Raw genomic sequence first — 6,352 nt, 5'->3', positions numbered from 1 at the left:
CTGAGGGAGATGTTGAGCAGGCTAGGACTTTATTCCTTGGAGCGCAGGAGGATGCTGATCTTAATGAGGTGTATAAATTCACGAGTGGTATCGAGAGGGTAAATTCACAGAGTTTTTTTACCCGGAGTAGGGGAATCAAGGAGGTAGGTTTAAGGTGAGGGGGGAGGGGGGGCGTTAATGGGAACCTGAGGGGATTTATTTACACAAAGGGTGGTGGGTGTATGGAACGAGCTGAGGAGGAGGGACTTGAGGCAGGCACTTAAACAACTTTCAAACAAAATTGGACAGTTACATGGATAGGATAGGTTTAGAGGGATACGGGCCAAATGCAGGCAAGTGGAACTAGTACAGATGGGACATCTTGGTCGGCATGGGCAAGTCGGGCAGAAGGACTTGTTTCTGTGCAGTCTGACTCTATAGTTATAAACTCAGCTATCTTTCCTCTAACCCCGGAGTCCTCCACAGTGGGAACATGTTATTTTTCAGCGGTCCGTATGGAACTATCTGCAAATAAGCTGCAGACTGCAACCCACTCCCGCGACCAAATGTCAAGACCTTAAATCAACAAGAGCCTGACGGCTGGGACAAAGTGCAGCTTTCCATTTGAGCTACAGGATATTGAGTGTTTGCGTTTATTTGTGTATGTTTGCCTCTGTGAAGTCATTCGTTCTTTTAAATACATTTTAATAATTCAAAAAGTTAAAACATTTTAACTATGCGTAAGATGGAACTGCAGATGCCGATTTACACCGAAGTGTGTACCACCAACATGCTGGAGTAACAGCGGGTCAGGCAGCATCTCTGGAGAAAATAAATAGGTGACGTTTGGGGTCGAGACCCCTCTTCAGAGACCCTGTGCGTGGTGAAGAGTCTCCACCCAAAACGTCACCTCCTCCTTTTCTCCAGAGATGCTGCCTGACCTGTTGGGTCACTCCAGCACTTTGTGTAAACTAAGACAATTGACGCAGTCTCCAACGTTGGTTAAGGACTACTCTGATGCAGAGAATGCGTTGTTTTCCGCCCACAGTTATTGCTTGCTCCCGAGTCTCCAAACAGAAACAGAAACCGCAGGCGACTGGGCGAAGTGTTTAAACCAGTGGTTTCCCCCCTGCACCGGGTTTAATGAGAAGGCGAAGTGCGATCGGTCAGGATGAATATGGTCGGCGGGGATTGAACAAGGCACAGGATACATCATCTGCCTGGTGACGGTTAGTAGGCACGCTTTTTTTGCAGAATATAAGCCACTTTGTTGTGGTTATGACGGGCTCACGGCAGAGGCGACTGTAGCAGTTTCACAGGTGAAACAGACGCCTGTGGTGTGTGTGTGTGTGTCCGTGGTGTGTGTGTGTGTGTGTGTGGTGTGTGTGTCTGTGGTGTGTGTGTGTGTGTGGTGTGTGTGTGTGTGTCCGTGGTGTGTGTCTGTGGTGTGTGTGTCTGTGGTGTGTGTGTGTGTCCGGTGTGTGTGTGTGTGTGTGTGTGTGTGTCTGTGTCTGTGGTGTGTGTGTGTGTCTGTGTCTGTGGTGTGTGTGTGTATGTCTGTGGTGAGTGTGTGTGTGTGTCTGTGGTGTGTGTGTGTGTCTGTGGTGTGTGTGTGTGTGTCTGTGGTGTGTGTGTGTGATGTGTGTGTGTGTGTGTCTGTGGTGTGTGTGTGTGTGTGTGTCTGTGGTGTGTGTGTGTGATGTGTGTGTCTGTGGTGTGTGTGTGTGTGGTGTGTGTGTGTGTGGTGTGTGTGTGTGTCTGGTGTGTGTGTGTGTGTGTCTGTGGTGTGTGTGTGTGTGGTGTGTGTGTGTCTGTGGTGTGTGTGTGTGTGGTGTGTGTGTGTGTCTGGTGTGTGTGTGTGTGTGTCTGTGGTGTGTGTGTCTGTGGTGTGTGTGTGTGTGTGTGTGTGTCTGTGGTGTGTGTGTGTGTGTCTGTGGTGTGTGTGTGTCTGTGGTGTGTGTGTCTGTGGTGTGTGTGTGTGTGTCCGTGGTGTGTGTGTGTGTGTGTGTGTCCGTGGTGTGTGTGTGTGTGTGTGTGTGTCTGTGGTGTGTGTGTGTGTGTCTGTGGTGTGTGTGTGTCTGTGGTGTGTGTGTGTGTGTGTGTGGTGTGTGTGTGTGTGTGTGTGTGTGTCTGTGGTGTGTGTGTGTGTGTGTGTGTGTGTCCGTGGTGTGTGTAGCCGGCTGGAGACTCCTGAATATCGTCCTGACCTCGGCTTTAGGTGAAACTGCGCCAGATCTCTACACTCATCACAAAGTGCTGGAGGAACTCAGCGTTGCCAGGCGGCATCTCTCGATAGGAGGGATGGGTGACGTTTCGGGTCGAGACACTTCTTCAGACTCAAAGGGTCTCGACCCGAAACGGCACCCGTTCGCTTCTCTCCTGTCCCGCTGAGTTACTCCAGCATTCTGTGTCTATCTGAAGTGAAAGTTCATTTCGGTCTGAAGGAGAGTCCTGACCCGAACTATCACCTGTCCATTCCCCCCACAGATGTTGACTGGCCCTCTGAGTTCATAGAAACATAGAAAATAGGTGCAGGAGTAGGCCATTCGGCCCTTCGAGCCTGCACCGTCATTCAATATGATCATGGCTGATCATCCAACTCAGTAACCTGTACCTGCCTTCTCTCCATACCCCCTGATCCCTTTAGCCACAAGGGCCACATCTAACTACCTCTTAAATATAGCCAATGAACTGGCCTCAACTACCTTCTGTGGCAGAGAATTCCACAGATTCACCACTCGCTGTGTGAAAAATGTTTTTCTCATCTCGGTCCTAAAAGATTTCCCCCTTATCCTTAAACTGTGACCCCTTGTTCTGGACTTCCCCAACATCGGGAACTAGCCAGTCCAATACAAAGTTTCTATAAGATCTCCCCCTCAGTCTTCTAAAATCTAGCGAGTACAAGCCGAGTCTATCCAGTCTTTCTTCATATGAAAGTCCTGACATCCCGGGAATCAGTCTGGTGAACCTTCTCTGTACTCCCAGTTCCCCAACACTTTGTATTTTGTTCAGCACCTACAGTTCTTTGTGACTTCACGTGTTTGTAATAAATGGTTAAGTAATAAGCTTAAGTAATAAATAGTTCTTTCTGCTCTTTATTGCTGCTCTTTGCAGCTGCCCAGGTCCGGATTTAGATGAAGAGATGCCCTAAGCTATTTCACTCTCTCTTTTCCCTCTCCCACTCTCTCGTTTCCCTCCCTTTGTTTTGCGTGCTGTCCAATCAGATCAGATAAGATCTGTATATAAATACTATCGAGCCAAACTCATGTATAATAAACAGTCAAGGGCAAGGTTCAAGTTACAGAATAGAGTTTCAGCATTGTAGAACAAGAAAGAACGAAGGCATGAAAGGGAATCTTCACATCTCCCAAATCTTATTTAATCAAAAATAAAGATATCAAGATCAAGAGATATTTATTGTCACATGCACCAATTGGTTCAGTGAAATTTGGGGTCACCATACAGCCATACGAATAACAAAGAACAAAACACAATAGTATTTTAACATAAACATCCCCTGCACAGCGGAATCAATGTTTGCTACTGTGTGGAAAGGCCCAAAGTTCCCTCTCCCCCACATTCTCCTCTGTGATGTTCTTTGATGTACACCCGAGGTCGGGACCACCCGAGCCCTCCGCAGTCGCCGCTACGGGTGGCCCGATGCTCAGGCTCTCTCGCCAGGATGATGGAACTCAAGTCAGCGCCGCCTGCGCTGGAAGCTCTTCAAAACCACCGCGATGTTGTGCAGCAGGCCCAGCACTTGGGAGCTTCAAACGGCGATCCCAGGTGAGGCATCGCCCCGCTCCGCGATGTATCCAGGAAAGGCCGTGCCAATCCAGGTGGTAGGCCGCGAGGGGGTGGGGGTGGCGAGGACGTGACTCGGAGAATAGTCACATCCTCGCCAGGAGACGACAGGGAGACGGTTTTCCCCCTTCCCCTACCCCCTCCCCCCCTTCTCCCCCACATAGAAAAACAAACGAAACCTCCTCAACATACTTTTAAACAAACTAAAAAATAAAAAAAGATGGGGAAAAACGGACAGACTGTAGGCAGAGGCAGCCTTCATGCGGCGCCCCTAGTGGCCTCCTTTATATAATTGGGACGACAGATGGCACAATGGGCTAAGTGTTCGGCTGGCGACCGGAAGGTAGCCGGTTCGAATCCCGCTTGGAGTGCATACTGTCGTTGTGTCCTTGGGCAAGACACTTCACCCACCTTTGCCTGTGTGTGAATGTGTGTGAATGTGTGTGAGTGATTGGTGGTGGTCGGAGGGGCCGTAGGCGCAGAATGGTAGCCACGCTTCCGTCAGTCTGCCCCAGGGCAGCTGTGGCTACAGAAGTAGCTTACCACCACCGAGTGTGACTGAGGAGTGAATGAATAATGCGATGTAAAGCGCCTTGAGTATTAGAAAGGCTCTATATAAATCCCATCCATTATTATTATTAATATAGACATGATGGGACGTTGTCCAATTTGGTAGGGCAACAATAAGAAGACAACATGTTTTGTAATGGGAGAGACTGAAAGATATTAAGGGGGACCTAGATATCCTTGTACACGTCTCACTGAAAACATGTGTCTATGCAACAAGCAGTTAAGAAGGCACATAGTCTATTGGTCTTCACCGCTAAAGGATGTGTTTACAAAGATGCCTCCATCAAACTGCAATTAAGCAAAGGTGAAACTGCCGCTGGAATATTCTGTATAATCCTTGTCTCCCTACCCGAGGAAGGAGAGAAGATTGTAGTGAGAGTTTAGTTTAAAGAAACAGCATAGCAACAAATCAAACCAAATCCACCATGACCATCTATCACCAATTCATCCTAGTTCTATGTTATCCCACTTTCGCATTCACTCCCTACACCACCAGGAGCAATTTACTGAGGTCAATTATCCTCCAAATCTGTAGGTATTTGGAATTTGAGACAGTGAGGAAGGTTATTTAAGATGTCAACTGGACGTAGATAAACTGGGCCAAGAAACGGCAGATAGAAATTAATTTGAACCAAAATGCAATGATTTGGACGTACCTATATATCCGTATGTCTTTGGAATTTGGAATGAAACCGGAGCACCCCGAGGAAACTCATGCGGTCACAGGGAGAACATGCAAGCTCCGCAAAAACAGCACCCTAGGTCAGGATCGAACCCAAGTCCCTAGCGCTGTGGGGCAGCAGCTCCGCCAGCTGCACCGTTATGCTGCCCCTGTTAACTCGGCTTGTACTCGCTAGAATTTAGAAGATTGAGGGGGGATCTTATAGAAACTTACAAAATTCTTAAGGGGTTGGACAGGCTAGATGCAGGAAGATTGTTCAAGATGTTGGGGAAGTCCAGAACAAGGGGTCACAGTTTAAGGATAAGGGGGAAATCTTTTAGGACCGAGATGAGAAAAACATTTTTCACACAGAGAGTGGTGAATCTGTGGAATTCTCTGTCACAGAAGGTAATTGAGGCCAGTTCATTGGCTATATTTAAGAGGGAGTTAGATGTGGCCCTTGTGGCTAAAGGTATCAGGGGGTATGGAGAGAAGGCAGGTACAGGATACTGAGTTGGATGATCAGCCATGATCATATTGAATGGCGGTACAGGCTCGAAGGGCCGAATGGCCTACTCCTGCACCTATTTTATATGTTTCGACATTAATAATAAAGCTCACCAGATTGATTCTAGGGAGCAGGCAAAATGTGTAGGAAGGAACTGCAGATGCTGATGATAAAAAGCAGCATCTGGAGAAGGGTTTCGACCCAAAGCATCACATATTCCTTTTCTGCAGAGATGCTGCCTGACCCGCTGAGTTACTCTAGCACTTTGTGTCTATCGTGGGAGAAGGGTTTTGTTGGCGAGGTTAAGTGGATTGATCCTCAAGAGAGTTTGCAAGAATGAGAGATGATCTCATGAAAAACTCCCAAACTTTTGATGTGGTGAGCAATGATAATTACAGGACACTAATCAGCTCATGTATCTGGTGCTGACATCACGTCCAGGTTCAGGAATCAGCTGTTCAGGACAATGGGTAGAAGGAACGTCATCTCCCAGGGGGCCGTGAAGTTCATGTTATTAGAGCAGAATTAGGCCATTCGACCCATCAAGTCTATTCGGCATTCAATCATGGCTGATCTATCTATCCCTCTCAACCCCCGTTCTCCTGCCTACTCCCCATAACCCTTGACACCCTAACTAATCAATATTCTGCACCTTAAAAATACCCAATGACAGCCTCCACAGCACTCCATAGCAATGAATTCCACAAATTCACCACCAACTAGTTAATGAAATTCCTCCTCATCTCCTTTGTAAAGGTATGTCCTTTTATTCTGAGGCTATGCCCATTGGTCACATCCTCTCCACATGCGGAAACATCCTCTCCACATCC

The 6,352-nt window shown here is 47.7% G+C and overlaps 1 protein-coding gene across 4 annotated transcripts in view; it reads left to right on the top strand.

The window, feature by feature from the left end:
• Positions 1-884: 884 nt before the first annotated feature.
• Positions 885-6,352, top strand: part of LOC116988133 — a 28,062-nt gene continuing 22,594 nt past the window's right edge. Inside the window, exon 1 of one of the 4 annotated variants that reach the window (XM_033044645.1) lies at positions 885-1,208. The gene's annotated coding sequence lies outside the window, so the exon portion shown is untranslated. Of the gene's footprint in view, positions 1,209-1,278; positions 1,299-6,352 lie in introns of those variants that run through there. The other 3 variants (XM_033044644.1, XM_033044641.1, XM_033044642.1) reach the window with 3 other exon arrangements.

Source organism: Amblyraja radiata, chromosome 26, assembly GCF_010909765.2.
Source record: "Amblyraja radiata isolate CabotCenter1 chromosome 26, sAmbRad1.1.pri, whole genome shotgun sequence".
Lineage (NCBI taxonomy): Eukaryota > Metazoa > Chordata > Chondrichthyes > Rajiformes > Rajidae > Amblyraja > Amblyraja radiata.
Note: the sequence above shows the minus strand (reverse complement) of the source record. Positions and strands in the feature narration are given on the sequence as shown.